At 39.7% G+C, this 21,273-nt stretch overlaps 1 protein-coding gene and 1 pseudogene across 2 annotated transcripts in view; one reads left to right on the top strand and one right to left on the bottom strand.

The window, feature by feature from the left end:
- The window catches only part of LOC149099887 (uncharacterized), a 36,405-nt gene continuing 15,132 nt past the window's right edge, over positions 1–21,273 (bottom strand). For both annotated transcript variants that reach the window (XM_089278370.1, XM_089278369.1), the window contains one exon: positions 1–21,273. This exon is cut by the window's right edge. The gene's annotated coding sequence lies outside the window, so the exon portion shown is untranslated.
- Positions 15,183–21,273, top strand: part of LOC110061944 (uncharacterized) — a 6,823-nt pseudogene continuing 732 nt past the window's right edge.

Here is a 21,273-nt window from a genome sequence, read left to right on the forward strand (position 1 = left end):
TTTCATTGGTTGATGGAAAGTATCCAGATTTTTCTCAAATTGGACAGTTTGTTCAAAGCTAAACTAGACGTTCCAGCAAAAACTATCCCATTTATTTTAAATTTGGACAGTCTGCAAAAATTAATAAAAGATAGGTCTGTTGGCAATATTGGATTTTGATGGAGCTATATAATAAAAAATTAAATAAAATTCGTGGAAAAAGGTTCACAGCCACTTTAAATATTCAAAAATTTAAGGCAGCTCTAAATTCGCCCCACAGTTTTAAACTTTGTAATAAGATGAATCTAGACATGCTGACCACAAAAGAGGGAAAATGCACAATAAATATAAAGGCCTGTATTTGAGTCACTTGCGTTAGAACTCTTTTCACAGATGAGGGAAGGAAATAGTGACATCATTTTCATGTTGTTTTCCAGGTATATATAAAGAGGCACTGGAAGTCAGCAGTGGTCATACTGTTATGTGTAGTCATGTTGGTATTGGCAACTCTAGTTTCCGTCTCCACTGTGTGCTCAATGTATGGAGTTTACTATAATCACTTAACTTAAAAAAAACATCAGTGGTCCACTCGCCTACTTAACGTATCTGGTAGGTTAAAGGTAAAGTTTGCATATGAGCCAAGTGGCTCATCAGGCCGGAGCTTATCCCGGTTTCAGTAGCATGGAGAGACTAGGAGTATTGCTACTCCCCACTGGGTGAGATGCTAGTGCAATGAAGGGTTACCCTCAGCATTAAATTTGCCGGTACCCATCTATACACCTGGGTGGAGAGAGGCACTGTGTATGACTTCAGCTTTCAATCTAAAAAAGAAAGGTGTTTTGATTCACCTGTTATGCAATGGACAGTTACATGACACGTTTGTGCACATTCGCATTTATTACACGGTTTCTTTGCTTCTGGTTACTTGAGTAGTAACAATTTACAATTATTTTAGGTTCTGGGGTCAATTGCAGGTGTGGGCTTCCAAATTTGTTTTTTTCTTTCTTATCTTTTGAGAAACATTAGAAATAAAATACTGTACTTAGCATGGAAAACATTGATGATGCCACTATACCACAAGGAAAGCACCACATCTTGTCTCTCATTGGATCACCAAAGTTTAGCTTTGTTCAGTGGGGTTACCACTTTGAAGGATGACCCAATAAAAATATCACACTGTAATGATTTCCTTTTTCACCATCCCTCTCCAACCAGTGACTGTAGAACTCCCACTCCTGTGATATGTCTTTCTGCCTTTTCATCAACATATTTGTTTATATAATCTTGCCATGTCCATAGTTATTTACAATACTGTAAATTCTACTCAATTCTCCTGTCTGTTTCCTGACTAAGCCTTCAATCAAGGCTTTTATCACTTGAAAATTCATACAGCTCAACAATTTTGTTATTTACCACGTCTTCGGTAATGCATCAACTTGCATACAGGGTGGAAAGTTTCGATGAAGTAAAAAGAAATCTGGAAGGTTAGTAGCCCACGCTGTCCACCCTTAAAAGACCGGACTGTCATCACAACAGAGTAAAACTTTCAAAGAGGAAACAATACCTCTATTTCCTTACTACAATAAACTGAAACCTAGCAATGGCCTTAAATGATTTGCAACCATCATTCAACATCATATTTGCTACCCACACAAACATTGCAAGAGAGTATCAACTTCATGAACAATCCAAAACAATTTACCTCAATCTACGGTGACTTTGCCCTAGAGGTGGATAATAAAAATTTAAACCGAAACATTCACCTGAAATAAAAAAAGACCTGGAGATTATACCCAGACTGGCCATTTGCCTGACCATCTTTTTGCACTTCATTTTCCAGAAGCTCCACTCCAACAATTTTAATACAGATGTCCCTGAAGAAATTACCAATTACCAATTCCAAGGAACCACAGTAAAACTTTTCAAAACTTAGGAATCACAAAAGGAGGTGTTCGCACACTTTTGAACTCTATGCAAGACTGTGACTGTGTAGTGGATGAGATGTGGAAAGCAAAAGAAAAGGACATCTGTCTGGTCCAGCCAACTTTAGCGGCGAGGAGAGTGGTGTGAGTGAACACGAGGTTGAGGAACAGGGGTCTGTTTTAAAGAATCACAGGCAAGCGTACATCAAAAAGAAAACTCCAGACTGCTATGGCAAATGGGTTGTCAGCAGTGTACGTGCAGACCGCAGAAAGAGGTCAGATCAGGAAACAAAAGGTGACACAGCACTGACAGTGCTTTGAGTTGATGTTATTTGTGAGAAACATTTTTGCAATGCTACTTAACAAATCAAACTGTGATCAATGGGTTTTTTTAAGCTTCCAGCCAAAGTTTCACCACTTCCAACTTGAGGTAGCAATAAACATACAAACAAAACATAAAACTTAAAGTTCATTTCTTATGCATTTCTTACAATTTTATCTCCAGAGGGAACATTAGCGGTCAGGCGACCAGATAATCTACCCAGCTTAACCCATTGACGCCTGAATGAAATTGCCCGTGACCCACCTCTAATTCCCTGGCGTTTTTTTGGAATATTTCTGAGAGAGCAAAAGCACAAAAATAAACCATATGCGCAGCAACCACAGACACAAGATCAAGTTTCAAGATATCGTTTATTTAAAGTTGAATAAATGAAGGGTCAAAATATTAAAAAATATTAGCAAAAAGAACTCAACCTACTGTGTAAAACTGATGAGAAAACAAGAAATTCTATTATTTCTTTACCGCACGACAAAATGTCCCACAGAAGCTGAGAAAATTGACTTTGCGAAAATGAGTTAATTATTGACTTTGGAGGACAAAAACGAAACCAAATACAACAGAATTGAATTTCTTGTACTATAATGGCTAAGATTTGAGAAAACAACGAAAAATATAAGCGAAGAACTCATGTAAAAATCAATCTGAACACAAGAAATCAAGTTATTTCTTCGCCGCATGATGAAAATATTATGGAGCTGCGAAAGAAAGAGGAAAGTCGTAAATCAAAAAGACTACAAAAACAAGCGAATTATTTTGAGATCAGTCGTATTTCAACTGTGTTAAATCAGTGGCCATTTAGTTCTTTTCTCAGCGGTTCTGTAGTAGCTGAATAAGACTCCAAAAAATATTTGATCAAAGCGAATAAACTAAATAAACAAAGCACCTGGAGGTGGCCGTAAATTAAATATGCAGAAATCCAGTGTGCAAGTTACTGTTCACTTTTAAAACCTAAAATTCCCAAATACAGGGAACCAAATGAAAGAAATGCGAAAGGAAGTTCAATAACAATAAATTTTCATTCAAGCTGAGACGAAGAAACTTATTTAAAAGCAAATAATTGTTCAAAATTTCGCAGACATGCTTCGCTACATGACCGCATGTTCAAATTATTCTTCACACTAACGCGAAAGCTTGAGTTTTTGCCGACCACTTTTGCAGTCATTTTTACGCCCATGGCTTTACCAATCATTCCAAAAGTTGAATTCAACTTCAAAGAAATAATATACATTACCATTTTTGTTTCTGAAGTCCCAAAAGCCGCTTTAAACCTGCGATCTGTCGTCAAAACTTACTTGAGAGCGCTCCGATCTTCAAGTTTTCTCGGCGGTCATAGGAAGAAAAACTTCTTCACCAGAAAGTTTTGAGGACTCTGTACTCCTTGATCCTCCATTCTGAGGCCACCTGAACATTGATTTGTATTTTTCCTTTCTATTTTAAAGCCCAAAGCGGCAATTTATCCGTGTTAGGAATGAAAACAAGACCTTGGAAGTTTTTTAGATTTGGCCCGCAATGCACCATGATTACCTGCACTTTTCGAGCACGTGATTTTAAGAAGAAAAACCGTCTGTCTAGGATCCCTTAAGTCCTCTGAAAATATGCTCAGAAAGTCCATTCTGATTGGTTTATTCGTCCTCAAGAATAGAACAATAGGAGAACCAAAAAATCTTCAGGGAGGGTAGGGAAGGTAATTGTCCCCATGTACTTTTTTTCGGGCGGTTACAGGCAGTACAGGGAAATGGAGGAGTTTTTCGCACGGGCGGTTACGGGTGGCACAGGCTCAATGGGTTAATATACCGCTTTTTACAACCAAGCCGAGACAGAGATCTTTTTGTTACAGAACTGTAACTATGTGGAGTGCCTTGAAGCCCCATGTTAAATTAACTGAATCTTTTACCATTTTTAGACATAAAATGAAACCTTCCTCTTAAATCAATTTTTAATGTCCTAAATTTTACATGTAAATAGTTTTTCAATAATTGTTTATCAATAATCTTTGAGTATTTTTTTAATTGTCTTTATCATTGTCTCTGAAAAGCCCCTATGGGGAGCTGACAATAGAATTTGTACTGTATTGTATTGTATGCATATTTTAAATCCTATTTGTATCTCAAGGACAGCCCGTGCACCCAGGACTACAAGACAGTCACTTCTGCCAGTCAGGGGTATTTCCAGAGAACTATGCTTTCCCAATACCCCCTCATCCTTACCATATTCCACAAGAGAAATCCATTTCCTAAAAATAATTATTGAACACATAGGGATAACAAACCCCGCTGCTCATGCAGATATCTTCTTCCTGAGTGGAACCTTTTCAGTATCTCATATTACTTAACAGGTGTGAAATGTACACACTGAACCACAGCACTTCAGAAGTACTGACAAAAATTGTTTTTGAATCTCAACAACAGAGGAGAAAAAGTTTATTTTTTTTTAAATTTTTGTTTAAAAAAAATTATCAGAAACTTTGGACCATTTACAATGTAAAGATCATATTTACATAGCACATGAAACCCTAACCCTACCCCTACGCTTCAATGCCACATGTAAGGAAAATAACTATACTCAGGTAAATTGAGAAGGAAAGGTAACAGCTTGAGCCAAGAATCAGCCAAATAACTTCAAGGAAGATTGTCCACACATCCTTGGTGCAAGATACAACTACCAGTTGAATGACCCGCAGTTTAGGCTGAATATAAACATTTTGGTCTCTTTCATAGACACCATTAAAGGAAGAAATAATCAACCTACTAAGGGGAAGCACTCTCCGCCATGGACGGTCCTAAGCCCAGCTGAGAAAGTAGAAGGTTGGATGTAGGGTTAGCACCCCTACCCCGTAAAAGCTATGCTGCTACAGAAACACCAATGATGAATCAACAAACTCCACAAGTTCTGGGAGAAGAGGGGCTTTCCTCTCGAAGGTGCATGACGAGTTGGAGGGAAAACCGAAAGGAACCTGCAACACTGACTACCCTTCTGTCAACCAGAAAAACCTTAAACATCAGAACTTGGAACATCAGAACAATGTTTGAGTCAGGGAAGACTGCCCAGGTAGCTAGAGAAATGCACAATTACAACCTTGTGGTGCTGGGACTTTGCGAGACCAGGTGGAAGCAGTCAGGACAACTGCGACTGACAACAGGAGGAATGGTGTTGTATTCTGGACACGGAACACCTGGCGGCGGGAGCTTGAAAAGGACATTAAAAGGACTGGACACACATGGAAACAACTTGAAAGGATAGCTCAGGACAGAGGAGACTGGAGAGTTGTTATTGGTGGCCTATGCTCCAGGAGGAGTAAAGGGCCAAAGTAAGTAAGTAAGGGGAAGCACTGCATTTTCATTACAAGCAAATAGAAAACAACAGATAAGAAGGTAAAAATTGAGTAAATGTAGTCCGGAGATGACATAGTTGAGAAGCCACAGAGAACCATCAACCATCAACAGTCTTTTTCCTCGACTGAAACTGCAGGATGAAACTGACTGTCTATCATCTGGAGTGGTGTACAGAATCAATTGCAGTCAGTGCAATTTTGTATACTATGGCCAGACCAAAAGATCACTGAAGACATGGGTTTTGGAGCACAAAAAGGCTGTGTTGATGTTTGATCATAACTCCAAACTTGCATGCCATGTTCACAAATGTTATCATCACATGAATTTTGACAACATTGAAGTCGTCGCACATGAGGCACATTACCATCAGCAGCTTTTTCTAGAAGCTTGGATGTTGGTAAAAGTCCCGCACACTGGGAATGATCACATGGTCATCCCAGAAGTCTACAAGTGCTTAGCACCCACTTAAAATTCTCTCGAGTCATGCACATACAGCAGTGCAACGTTTCAATGTTAAACAGTTTTTAAATCACACATAACATCAAGCGGTTTTTCAACTGATGAAGGCTTAAGAGTTAGCCAAAACATCTTGCTAAAATATACAAGTCAGTACCAAAAACGGCACTTTTATCAACTAGATAACAAGGTAGGTTATCTCCAAAAGATATGCAGTCACAGTAGCATTCTTTAAACTAAAAAAGGTAGTGACATTATCCAAACTATGACTGCTGTCTCTGAACAAAATGAGTGTAGTATCACATGACAAATAAAGCCGCCTGGCTCTAAAGGAAAGAAACTGAGTGTATCGTGATAACAGAACGGAAGAACATTAAATTGACAAACCAAAACAAGCAAGTGTGAAAGGAGAAGAATGAAAGCATTGCCAGGAAGAAATCTGATGCTGTTGCTGTGCCTTTCAAGGTTGGTATGATGATCCTCAATACAGGTTGAAGAATGATCTGGTCACAAAAAAAAGAATTCCCAAGGACAGTTTCACAATAAGCTACAATGAGCTATAACTGTAAAAAACCATTAACAGAACATGAACATATACATATACATATGCATATGCATATACCACAAGTGGTCAAGGTGAAAACAACATTCCAAAATTGCATCCACAGCAACTCTGGACCCCTCTAGAGGCCTGTCTCCTTCAGCCACTTAAACCAGCACCTTGTTTTCCAGGGTTCTTCCTAAAACATCTCTGGAATACTGGGAAATACTGTACTGTTCTTAAATTAGACCCATCAATCAATGTTTGATTAAGATTCAATGAGATATTTATTTCATGAGATCAACATAACAGTTTTGCATCTGACAAGCACCTTCATCTTAGGTTTTTCTCAATTTAGCCAACACCTATGACTGTTGATTCACTGCCAATACCCTCAACTAATGACTTTTATGTTTTGATGATGCATTTGTGCAAAATGTATGTATAAATTAACTTATTAGTCCTTGTTCAAACATGTAATAATTATTACCATTGAAAATTGCTTTGAGGAAAAGGAAATAAGGCATACATGTATACAGGACCCATAACATCATGCAGAGCAACAAAGTGAATAGCATATCATGTGAACTATGCCTCTCACCCCAGTCTTGTTCCCAGAGTCTTCGTTCCCCATGACCAGTGGTCAGAAAACGAGAGCTCTGGGAGCAACCATTTTAAATTAAACGAATTCTGCCCATCCGGTTTCACTGCGCGGTCTGCATCTATGGAGCACGCCTGAAATGGTTGCTCCCAGAGCTCTTGTTTTTCCAACCCCTGGTCAAGGGGAACAAAGACTCTGGGAACAAGATTGCTGGCAACCCACTTCACCATAACTACTACCATCATTTAAGGAAATTCAAAACATGACAGCAAAATACTACATTCTTGTATTTCACCAACAAGTGCCGCACATGAGAGGTCATTCTCAGGGATGAATTGTTCAAAAGGTCTGGTGAAAACAAGAATGAACCAGGACACTTTGATCAATGCAATGAAAGTTCAAGACACAGAGGCAGTGATGAAACAGTTTGACCTAGACCATTCAACTGACCAGTTGCTTTTAAAGGCCAAAACAAAAAGATCATGAATTGTCCACCAAAACCAACTTACGACTTCACCAGTCATTTTGATGGTATTAATTTCAAACACATGAATTATAGAGGGTAGTTTATTTGTATTTCATAAGTTTAAATCAAATCTAATTGGAAAACTCAAAGTCCATTTCCATCTTTTCTTTCAGATAAAATTCCTTTCAGAAAGCCACAATGGTGTCCACATAGCACGTGTATTCAGGGAAGAAGTGACTGAGTGGAATCTTCACCAACTCAACCTCTTTTAAATAATGCTTCAACCACGACAGCAGCAGCTGAAGAGTTAGGAGCCTCATTACATATTGGCTCACACCTCAGATCTTGCCTGTGGAAGTGCTTTGATAATCAGCTCTGTGAGTCATCTCCTTGCCAAAATAAGACAAGTTGTGGCTTTTTTCAGGGAAGCACTGTTGCAACTGTGACTACCAGAACATAAGATGATGATTGTTGTAGCAACAAGATGACATGATAAGTAGGTAATTGGAATTTATGCATCTCTTACATCCAAGGAGCTCCATGCAAATAATTACTATTTCTCCATGGTTGATATATGTCAGGGAAAGAAGTCCTACAAACATGACTTGATTATTTTGTGATCAGGTATTCATTAGAGATTGCATTACTAGGTTAGGTCACAATTTGACCCCTGTAACGAGTAGGGATAGATTTCAAGATCCCAGAATTCTGTAGTTTTCTACTGTATGAACTGATGTAACTGAATGCATTTACTTCAGGTGGTCTTCTACTCAGAGTTTTAAGCTAATTAAGGAGAACGAACATGCGATTTTGCAATAACAACTTACTTAAAGTCTATTACAACTATACTTGTGATTTATGCAAGGATATTAGACAAAACAATTGCACTTAGAATGCAATTACTTCTTGTTTGATCATTGAACAATAAACTCTAGATTGCTGTATTGGATAATTGTTTACACTTGATTGATTTTACACAGTCCTAACAGGGCAGGTAAAAAATTTTGAAATCCAGTTGCCCAGTGGGTCAGTCCTTTTCAGTTTTCAGTTGCCCCCACTAAAACATCACTTGCCCAATAGGCACACAATGGACCCAAGCAAAGTATGCTTAGATTTAAATTAATCCATGCTTTTAACTCATTGTTTTGCTCATCTTGAGGTCTTGAGTTTTGAAATTGTTTTTATCGGAAATTATCACTGACAAGACTACTCAGGCTAATTTCACTTGCCCACCAGACCACCAATGTTCAATTTTCACTTGCCCAAGAGCAAAATTTACCTGCCCCGGGCAATTGGACCTGGGTTTTTTCCTGCCAAGGTTCAATGTCCTGTTTAGACTGATGTTGTTGCTGGAAAAGGTAGAAGATAATTGTATGGCTGTTATTGAAAGGTTTGTTGTCCTGCTCTATGACCAAACGAGCACAATAGAGGAAGTCAATCAAGCAGGGAAAGATCTATTCTCAAAGAAGGCTAGGAGCCTTGAAAACATCCCACCAACAAGAGCAACACTGGAACAACACACAATGCGTGCAGTTTTTCAAGGAGCATACATCTGGAGTCAAGTGCTTCTAAAGCAACCCGTTATTCCATCATCCTCTGCATGAGAATGGGAAAAAGATGAATTAATTCACTGGGGCTCCAAGAAAGGCTGCAGGGGCCACTGTAAATGCTTGAAGGCCAATCTTGACTGTACTGGTTTGTGTAATGGTGGAAATTGCAACTGAGGAACCTTGATTCAACTAGTGTTTTTAAAAGCTGGCATAGAAACGTTATAGCCAATGAAAGCTGTTTTTCAAAACAGTTTCATCAGACAAAAAAGTTCAGCAAGTGTCTATTGTAACATACCTAATACATCATGGCGTATTTGTAGGTTTCAAAAGTAATAGAGAAGGGGTGTCAATCACAGTATGCAAGTAACTCAAGAAAATCATGTCAATGAAGCCTAAATATATTGACCCTGTATCTCAGCCTCAATTTGACGCAAAATTCTGGTATTACATTTTTGGCACAAACCAAACATACATTTAAGGTTCGAATTTCCCAGACTAGGTAATAAAATCTACTTTGCAAATGGCTAAAATTTGCATGGAAAAACTGGTAATGATTTCATCAGGGCCAATTGCTTTGCTGGGTAATTGAAAACAATAGTCACTTCACAATCATGTGACCTAATTTAAGACTCAAACGCACTGGTTAATTTTGTTGGGTTAACAAAAGCAAGACACTAGGCACAGCAGTCCCAAAAGGCCAAGAAATTAGTATTTTGCATCAGCCTCATTTCCATGTAAGGGCCTTGTATTCCATTTTTTGCCCATTCCATGGTTCTGGGTGTAAATTTGGCATGGCTCCATATCAGGAAATATTTGTCTTATGGAGGTTAGTAACCCTGCCAAGTTTGATCCTTTTATCAAAAAATGAGCAATTTTGTCCCTTCACAGCTGGAATATATCACACATTTGTATGACAATAAACTGCCCTTTTGGGCTTCTAAATCCCTGCAAATCTTTCACAGATTGACACTAGCAGGCACACAGATTATGGCCTGGCGAGGATTCAAAACAATCCTTGCATATGTTGATGACTTTCTTATTATTGGCAATAGCAAGAGAGTGTGAACAGGGTGTTATATGTATGGTGATATTAATGTAAGACAGAAAAGACCAGAAGATTGGGACAAATAATAATATTACAAAAAAATTTCAAGTCCGTTGCATTTTTTGCAGGTGAGTCATGTGTAGCATACTCCTGTAGTAACACTGACTATTTACATTTCTATTATTCTGACCCCAAATTTATAAGTGACTCACTTTACAGCATAACAGATTCTTCAACGATTCTCTACCTGATATTGTTTGATTTGTTTGAAAGCCCAGGCAAACACACAGATCTGCACTGTGTATTTTCATTCATGTTACAAAAATGTAACTTAAAATAATCATTACAAACTTTAAATTTTAAAACTTTTTAAATCCTTTAAGAAGTTTAAGCAACAAACATGACAATTTTTCTTGTAAATTTAACATCTGCAACTTGATTCTTCTGTTTGCCTTACAAAGGTATGTTACAACATTATACTCTTGTTTTCTCAAAAACACAGGGGAGGTGTGCTTGTTTGTTCCAATGCTGGAGGTAGCTGGTAAGACAGTTACAAATGCAAATTTTCGTTTCACCCATAAACAAGGACTAATTTAATAATTATGATTCTACTCCAAGCATATTCACTACTGTAGTTTGAAAACAGCCAATGACATTTCTCACTCATCCACTTTGCCCCTTCGTGAGTGGAGTATAAGGCCACATTTCTCGAAACAAGCTGGACATAATTCCAAGCAATAGCCAGTCACAGAAGTGCTCCTTGCACTCCAAAAGGAAGAAGTGATGTTATCCAAAATATGACTGCTCTCTGACCGAAATGAGAGTGTAGAATCACACAACATATAAAAACCACCAAAAAACTGGCCAAGTGCAATTAGCCATGAACTTTATCAACAACACCACACTGCGGGGCTATCAATTATAGCTGACAGTCAGGAGAATAAACCCCTTGATAAAAAAGTGGATGAAATGAAAGAAAATGACTTCAAACTTGAGGAGAAATTACAAGTCCTTCTCCAGTTACAAAATCAAAATATCAGCATTGTAGGCGGAACTCATAGATCTCAAGAAGCAGCATGAAAAGCAGAAGAGTAAATTAGACAATGTCACAGCAGTGGGAGAAAAATCGAAATAGAGTTTTTTTCTCAGTCATGGACAACCATCTGCCCTTACAGAATTTGCCCAAATACATAGATCACTTGAAACTAGACAAGGATCTACTGCCTTTTCAAAATTCTGTGACTTTTTCCTGATAAAAATCACATTTCCCTGACCAAATAAATACAAAATGTCAGATCTACATGGAATAGTGGCTTCTGGCCTCAACTTACAGCCACCCTTTCCACTCGTTCATCAAGACAGATAAGTTTTCAAAATTTCAATGGTATTAAAACAGCATTGTTTAATCAGCTCAATTTTTCCTGACCTTTCTTCAAAATGTGAATGTTTCATATCTCAAAATACGATTCCCTGACCTTGAAGAATATTTTGTTCTGACCATTACCTGACCTGTGGCAACCCTGAATGAGCACTGCAAAATGAAGCCCCAAATGGAAGCCTGAAGAAGGCAATTGGTAACATGCTTTGGTGATTTTCATTCTTCTTTGCCATGAATTATGTTTATAATCTGGCTCGATTTGTTTCCTTATAATGCAAATTCATAGTGGTATATTGTTTTACACTTTCCACATTATTGTGAAATAAAGGAAATTCCACTTTATAAATAACAGTCACAATTTGAGTACAATATTATTTTATGGTTACATAGAAGTAGGTTTACGATAATTTGTCATGGTCTTGCATCTAACAGATGTAATTTGTTTTTTGCATTGCCATTGTTTGTTCTTGAACTTCAGCATTTGTTATGATGTTGATTGCTATTACTATTTTGATGTCACAAATAGTCTTGATTTGCTTGTTTAGTCTCTCTTTGGAAAGCTAATGTTTATTTACTTTTCAAGTCTGTAACTTTATCATCAAAGTTTTTACTGTCACTGTTAACAAAGTAAAATTCCATACTCATTTCAGATCGGTAACCACACGATTTTGCACTTGCATCATTCTTTACAACCTTTTATTTCAGGCTGCTTTTTTACTTTGTTTATTTGCATTTACTATCGGTTGCAGATGGGTAGATGCAGAATATTTTTTGGATAAATTAATTTAGGGTTTACTTATTGAAAATTGTGTGATTTTTTATGAATTGTATGGTTACAAAAACTATCTATACCGCCCCTTCCCACACAGGGAATTGGAAATTTCAGAGGGGTGCAGGCGCTTAAGAAATTCCAGAGGGCAAGGAGGTTGGACGGTTGATTCATGATGTCCTTCAATTCAATACTGATTCATGTATTGATCTAGCTGTTTAAAAATCATTCCTTGCTTGCTAAGTAGTCTAAGTAGACCTTTCACATGAAAAAAAAGTAGCTTGAATACTTGTATTTGAATCACAATACATTTGAAAAAATAGCACTTTGGAAGCAGCAACATGCTGTTCCCCGAAGTGGCTGCCATTGCTTGTTACCAGTCTACATCGTATAAATGGAGTCACTTTATGGACTGAAAAGAACTGGTGACTAGCCCAATTTCCATGGTAGAGTCTTATTACTGGTAATAACCATGGATTAACTGAAGCGTTCAAGTCAATACAGTTAAAAGCACTGGATACTGCCTGGATAATTATATTGTCACACCACATTCCTGGTTTTGACATTTGCTGACTGTGTGTAATTTTGGCCAGTATCATGTTTGCGCATGTCTTCAAACGAGTGAGGACGTGTCATCCTGTGCTTGGTATTAAATCTTTAAAAATGGCTTCAGGTCTCAACTATGAGTAAATTACATTCAGGAAAGAAGCTTGAACAACAGTCCACTATGTCGGCAGAAAGCCTAGCTGAGTTGAGTAAGCTGGTGAAAGGTCTTCCTGAGAAAATTGATAGGTTGGAAGTTTTCAGTCAAAGCTGCCATGATCCTATTTATGTGAAGTTGACGACACTTGAATCTACTACAAACCGGCTGTCCACAGGGTTGGAAGGTCTGAATCAAGAAATGGAGACAGTTAAACAAACTATGGAGAAGAAAGCTGATCAAGCTCAACTGGAATTACTTGAAAAGAAATTAGAAGAAATGGAGAATCCCTCAAAGAGGACTAATAGTTGTCTGGAATATTCCAGAAGGAGCTGAGAAAGATTTGTCCTGCCTAGAGCTTGTAAACAAGATCTTGCTCGAGCATATGTACTTGGAGGAGGAGATAGAAGTAATGCGAGTTTACCGCACAAATACTAAACGATGGGAAAATGCCACTAGTGGTGTATCATTACCAAGACCAGAGCATGTACATCTACTGAGATTTACCGACAAAGAATACGATCTATGCAAAGCCGCTTCAAAGTTAAGAGACAACCTGTGTCAAGAAGCAAATCTTTATATATCTGATGATGTCTCTAAATCCGTGAGGGAGGAGCGTGAGAAGTTGAAAGAGAGGCATCTAAAGGAATTTCGTAGTCGTGATGATGTCGTATTCGCCTACATTCCATGGAGCGTTCCAGCAAGTATTATCTATAAATTGAACGGTGAGTCAAAATTGAAGTCCTTTTACCTACAACCAAAGCATGCCAACAACAGTTAAACAAACTACTGAATGTGAACCTGTTTACTATCATGGCCGCAGCTATAACTTTTACTCCATATAGTTTATTTATTTATTTATTTATTTATTTACTGTTAAATATCTAGCTTACTTTTTTTTTAAAGTCAAATGCCACACTTAGTTACTTTAGTTATTGACTGACTGATAAAGATTATTCATAAGAAGCCACATATGTACTTCAATGGCATTCAAGTTAAGATTTACCAGATAGGAGCAAGCTTGGCTGAAGGGGACAGAAAGGATGGTTCACTCCTTCAGAAAAGAAGAAAATATAAAAGGCAAAATTGTTTTAAATGGTAAAAAATTTAATTTGTCTATGTGTTTCTGTGTTAGTGTTGTCGTAACTCTGTGAAGTGCGATGCAATTAGTTATTCAATGGTATGTTATAATGCCAATGGTCTTCCATGCTTTTTCCATCACCTAAATTAGAAAAATAATAACAGACATGGGTGATTTTAGAATGCTTTCATTAAATGTTAAAAGCTTGAGCAATTTTAAAACACAACGTGCAATTTTTGCATGGTGCAGAAAACAAAATGCAAATATTTTTCTGCAAGAAACTCATTTGACTGTCAATAACGCAAAACAATGGAAAGCTGAATGGGGCACCCCTTTGGAGCTTGCTCACGGGAGTAGTAATTTGAGAGGTTTTGCAATACTCTTTTGGAAAGGTTTTGACTGCAAAATAATCAAAAAACTAATTGACCCTACTGGGAGATATATCAGTATTCAAGCTCAAATTAATGATGAAAATTATTTTTCAGTGAATGTGCTCTTTCCGTGGAACCCATACAGAAGATTTGTACCACCTCTTCTTTAACTGCTCCACTGTGCGGACATTCTGGAATAGATTCATAGTCTGGTGGTCTGATCTTGCTAGTTAAAATTTATCTTTCTTCTTAAGGTGGGGGTACACATGAATTTTGCTCCAAAATGTGAGGTTTTTTTACTGAGTCATATGTAGCCTTAACCATTTAGGTTACCTCTGAAATGTGTTTTAAGGTCCAGTTTTTAATGTTTAGCTCTTGACAAGCGATTATTTATGACCTTGGTGAAATAAACAACTTGGTTTCCATGGTAACACAAGCGGCATATCTTTGTTTTTAGCGTTGTTTTATTCCCTGAAGTTTTTTCAATTCCCAAAAACCACCCACCAAAACCACCAGGAAACTATATGTGATCTTACATGACGCAAATATCGTGATTTGGGCTCATGGGATAGAACTGCAGCATGCTTCAATCATCTTGACAACAACATAGTGAAATCCTTTCTCTTGCAGTAGTGATTGCTCTCTAAAATGACCGGAAAAAAGACCAAAAACCAGTATAGAGAAAAGAGAATAGGGCAACCATTCTCAGGAATACAGAGACACGCCAAAAAGTTAAAAGAAACATCCATTGGGAGAAAAATCAACGATGCAACGCCTGGCACATCGCGTGATTCTTCCTCCAAATTAGCTCAACCAATCAGTGCCTCCAGAACGAAACTGGCTTTACCAGACTCTTTGTCACAAAGCTCTGATGAACAGCATGACTCAGGGTTTCAAGGTCAAGGATACAGACTGATACATCTGAATCAGTTTTCTTCAACCCTCTCCATTGCACATGTTTGCGAAGGTGAGAATAATAAGCTTACATACTTTGTGAAGTTTACATGTGGTCAATGGTTCTGTGCCAAATGTTTCAACTGTCTCATACAGTTTCTCTGTAGCTGCTTGTTATGAGGCATTTTACACAGCTGTCGATATTTTAAATACAATGTGTGCTCTTCTTTAGTTTTTTTCTTTAATTATATTTTTCCCTTTTGTGCTTCGGTTAGTGTTCACTGTTTTTAACTTACAGTGATGTACCTCAAACAAGTATTTTCACATTGGATTTAATACATATTATTTACAGGAATTTGACGATTCAGGAAAATCAATCTGGAAGAAGGGGGCTAATGGCTCATCTCTCTGCACAGTGCAGCTTGTGCCTTGAAGAGACCCCTTTGAAGACTTCCTCTTTTACAAGCAAGCGGGGGAAATTTGTGGATGTGAACAGGCATATTGTGTATCATTCAATTGAGACTGGTAGTGGCTACAAAGGACTTGCATCCTTTTGTAGCATCATGAAAATGCCATGTATCACAAAGACAGCTTACTATCAGCATGTAGAAACAATTCTTGATGCTCTTGAAGTGGAAGCAGAAATTGACATGAAACAAGCAGGACAAAGGCTTCAGCAGCACATTTTGGCAGAAAATGGCGGTGAAGATAGTGATGGAATTGTGGGTGCTGCAGTTAGCTTCGATGGTACATGGGCAAAAAGAGGCTTCACTTCTCTTACTGGAGTCGTGTTTGTCATCTCTGCGGACACTGGAGAAGTGCTGGATCACCATGTACTTTCGAAATCCTGCCAGAGTTGTTCAGTAAAAAAGGCACAGTGTAGTTCTGGTGAAGAATTTGAAGAATGGCATATGGAACATGTAGCTTCTGGTGACTGTGATGTCAATTTTAGAGGATGTTCGCCAGCCATGGAAGCAGAGGGTGCAGCAGTGCTGTGGAACAGATCGGTTGAGCGTCACAACATTAGATACAAGTGGATGGTGTCTGATGGTGACAGCAAGGCATTCAACACTGTTGAGTGTAAACATATCAGGTTTTGAGCATGCGCAGTAGGACGAGACAGAATATACACGTGTGCTTGTACTCGTTAGCTGGAATAAAAAGTTATCTTTCTGACCTCTGCCATAACATTACATGGTGTCAGAAGTGGGATTGCGAAGTAACCAAACATACCATTTAGCTCGATACACTGGAGAAGGTGGAAGAGTGAAGTAATTTCCGAACGACACGTGTACGATTGATTCAAGAAAACAACATGGCCGCCAGCGCCTCATTCATTGCCAAGGGTCCAACCATGGACTGGAGCACGGATGAAAACCTATACTTACGCTTCAAAATGTGGAAACAACGCTGTGAACTGCTCTTTACGGGCCCGATGGCCAAAATTGACGAAGAAATTCAGTGTAAGCACCTGCTTTACTGGGCCGGTGAGCACGGCTTGGAGCTGTTCAACAGCTGGGGCCTCTCGGCAGACGAACAAAAGAAACTGGAAAACTACTGGAAGAAATTCGAAAACTACGTGAAACCTCACTCAATCGAGCTGATCGCCGCCTGGGAGCTACACAATCTTCGACAAGGTACACTATCGTTAGAAGAATTTATTGCAAAGCTTAGAATCCTTGTCAAAGAAGCCAACTATCCATCGGAACATCATGATCGATTCTTGAGAGACTTCCTTGTACTCGGCATGAATTCAGACCATGTCAGAAAGGAGTGTTTCAAAGGAAATGCTCTGACATTTAGTAAAGCTAGAGAAATGGCAAAAGCAGATGAATCAGCAGACAAGCAGCTTCAGCTAATGAACCCAGTAGTGTCAGCAGTACACCCTGTTAGCTCAACCAGGAGAAACCAATTCCAAAGCGACCAGCTGAACCCAGTAGCCGGTGGATCAAGGCAAAACCCAAAAGGCAACAAGTCAGGAAAAACGCAGCTCTGCAGGAATTGTGGTTGGGGCCCTCACTCTCATGAACAGTGCCCAGCAAGAAATGCAACATGCCATTACTGCCAAAAGGTGGGACACCTTGCCAAGGTATGCTTTTCAAAACTTAAAAAGAAGGATGTGCATGAGATTGAAGCTACTAGTAATAACAATGCCATACCTGAGTCAGAGCCTACCCAATCATTAGATGATTATGTGTTCCTGGGCCCAATTGAAGCAACACCCCTGGCCATGAGTGTAAACGTTGTATCCTGTAGAGAAAAGGCTCTGCTAGAAGTCTCCTTGGCACTGAAGCCAGAAGGAAAACAAATGAATGCACTCTGTAAGATAGACTCAGGTGCTGAAACAAACATTATACCCAAGTCCCTATACAAGCAACTAAGCCCTGAGACACTAAGCTTACAACAACCTACAGTGAAGTTAACTGCTTATGGTGGAGCAAAGATCCCAAATCTTGGATCTTGCCAAATATATGTGAAGGGTCCTAACAATTCCAACCCCAGAGTTATCCAAGCAGAAGTTGTTGACGTTGATGGCCCTGCCATAATTGGTAACATGTCTGCACAAGATCTGAACCTCCTAAAGCTCAACTGGCCAGTCACAGCCAGCACAAATGCAACCACCCAGAATGTTGTACAAAGTGAAAAGCCCATGCCCAATGCAAATACTGTCAAACTATTTGACATCAGAGGCAAACAACACCCCTTCCCACTGACAAAGGACTATTTGTTGGAAGAATATCAGGATGTCTTTACAGGAATTGGCTGCTTTCCAGGACCCCCGTACCACATCGAAACTAGCCCTGACATTCCCCCAGTACAGCATGCTCCAAGACAGGTTCCAGTACAACTACAGAAAGCCTACATAGAAGAGCTAGACCAGTTAAAAGAATCTGGAATTCTGGTTGAGGTCCAAGATGAATATACCCCTTGGGTTTACTCTCTTGTGGTCACCATCAAACCCAACGGGTCGATCCGTCTGTGCTTGGACCCTCGGAATCTCAATAAAGCAATCAAGCGCAACCCCTACTATGTGAGAACCATAGATGATGTGATACCGAAAGTCAGCGGCTCCACCCACTTCAGTATCCTTGATGCACGCAGTGGATTTTGGCAAGTTAGTCTTGACGAGGAAAGCAGTAGGTTGTGCACCTTTAACACCCCATGGGGAAAGCATAGATGGACAAGACTTCCATTTGGCCTTACGTGCAGTGGAGATGTGTTTCAAGAAAAAATGGATATGGTCTTTGGCAGACTTGAAGGGCTCAGCGGTATTGCAGATGACACATTTGTCTATGGAACGGGCGAAGCACAACATGGTCAGCACATACTAACTGTCCTTGACACAGCAAAAGAGAACAATGTGAGATTTAACTCGGACAAATTCCAGTTTAAAGTGAAGGAAGCATCCTTCTTTGGGCTCACATGGACCCCCGACGGGATCCGCCCTGGCGAAACCAAAATCAAAGCAATCCGTGATATGCCATCCCCGAAGAACCTTACAGAGCTGCAGTGCTTTTTGGGCATGATTAACTACCTGAACAGGTTCTCACCCATTCTAGTCCAAGTGTCAGAACCTGTGCGACAGCTGATGAAAAAAGATGTACCATTTGTGTGGCAACCAGAACACCAAAGGGCATTCCAGAACCTCAAACAAGCAATCACTGAAGTACCAGTCCTAGTCTATTATGACCCAGAAAAGGAGAACCTAATCCAGTCTGATGCAAGCCTTAAAGGCATTGGATGTGTGTTGACGCAAGAGGGCAAACCAGTGTGCTATGCCAGTCGATCACTAACTGAAACTGAGTCTCGATACAGCAACATAGAGCGAGAGTTACTCGCTGCCTGTTGGTCGCTTGAAAAGCTTAACCATTACGTATTTGGTAAGAAGGTGGTCATCGAAACTGACCACAAGCCGCTCGAAAGCATCTGGAAGAAGAGCATATCGAGCGCACCACCAAGCCTTTAGAGGCTCCTACTTAAAATGGCCAAATATAACGTGGAGATCAGGTACATTCAAGGAAAAAGCAACGTGATAGCAGACGCCCTTTCCAGGATTAGCCACATGGAGCCCCCTGCAGAAGACAACGAAGTCCCCGTGGTGGAACTGGACACAATCTCTCGAACACTGCCAGCCAGCCCTGCCAAACTAGATGAAGTACGAGAGTACACTGATCAAGGCGTTGTACTCAGTCACTTAAAAGATGTCGTGCATCATGGATGGCCAGAATATCCAAATGAGTGCCCACAAGACCTGAAAGAGTTCTGGAACTTCAGAGAGGACCTGAGTGTGGAAAATGGCCTCATTCTCAAGGGACACAAACTCGTAATTCCCAGTAAGCTACGCCCACAGATGTTACAAATCATACACCAACGACATATGGGAACAGAGAAGTGTCTCCTGAGAGCAAGGGACAGCCTGTTTTGGCCAGGCATATCAAGGGACATCAAACAGATGACAGAGAACTGTCCGACATGCGCACAGTTCTCCAAACAGCAACCAAAAGAAACATTGCATCCACACAATGTACCCAGTTATCCATGGCAGAGGCTTGGATGCAATCTGTTCGACTATGGAGGTGCTCAATACTTACTAGTCGCAGACTATTACAGCAAATACCCCATCGTTAGAAAGTTGAGCTCAACGACATCTGCTGCAATAATCAACCACCTCAAATCAATCTTTGCAGAACATGGTATACCAGAATCCCTGGTATCTGAGAATGGCCCTCAATACAGCAGCAAGGAATTTGAAGCGTTCTGTGACCAATGGGGTATCAATCACATTACTAGCTCACCAGTGTATCCAAAGAGCAATGGATTCATAGAAAGGATGGTACAAACCGTAAAGAACCTTCTAAGGAAGTCCGAGGCTGCAGGACAGGACCCGTATCTTGCGCTCTTGTCATACCGGGCCACGCCTGTCGATAGCAACTTACCATCACCAGCCAAGTTACTGAACAATAGAGAATATCGCACACAACTACCCAGCAGTGGACGACTCCAACGGTCACAAGCAAAAGAATGCCACCAAGATCAGCTGCAGCACCGCCAAGATGTTCAGAAACAGCAGCATGATGGCAAGTCCACACGTGAGCTACAAAAGCTAGTACCAGGCCAACCAGTATCGGTGTTTCAACCAAAAACCAAGACCTGGACTCCGGCAACACTGAAAGAGCAAATGAACCAGCCAAGATCCTACATTGTAGAGACAAACAGTGGTTCTGAACTAAGGCGCAACAGAATACAGTTAAAACCGTCAGGCCAAGTAGCACCAAGCCTTGAAGGTCAACTGCTCTCTAGCCAAGACAATCCACCACAGCCCAGTGCACCTACATTTACATCTCACCAAGTCCCGTCACCAGGATTACCCCAGACACCCCAGAAACCAGCTACAGTTGGTGAGGGAAGTGCCGACCAACATATGACAACCAGAAGTGGTCGTGTTGTAAAGAAGCCATTAAGGCTGGACCTTTAAACTTTGTTAATCAGAACAACTCGGCTCAGCCGTCTGAGAATTTTGTTGTGTTGGATTCAATTTGAACAATACTTGCGTTATTTAGGTTCCAATTTAGAGACCAAGTTTGTTTCTTTCACCCGGCAAAGTTTTTAGGGTGGAGATGTAAACATATCAGGTTTTGAGCATGCGTAGTAGGACGAGACAGAATATACACGTGTGCTTGTACTCGTTAGCTGGAATAAAAAGTTATCTTTCTGACCTCTGCCATAACATTACATTGAGGACACCTACCCAGATTGTAAGGTGGTCAAACTAGACTGCGTTGGACATGTTCAGAAACAAATGGGCAAGCACCTTCTAAATTTAAAAACAAAAACTAAGGGCAAA

The sequence above is a fragment of the Orbicella faveolata genome, unplaced genomic scaffold (assembly GCF_042242905.1).
Source record: "Orbicella faveolata isolate gen_17 unplaced genomic scaffold, um_ofav_v1 contig_46, whole genome shotgun sequence".
NCBI classification, from domain to species: Eukaryota; Metazoa; Cnidaria; class Anthozoa; order Scleractinia; family Merulinidae; genus Orbicella; species Orbicella faveolata.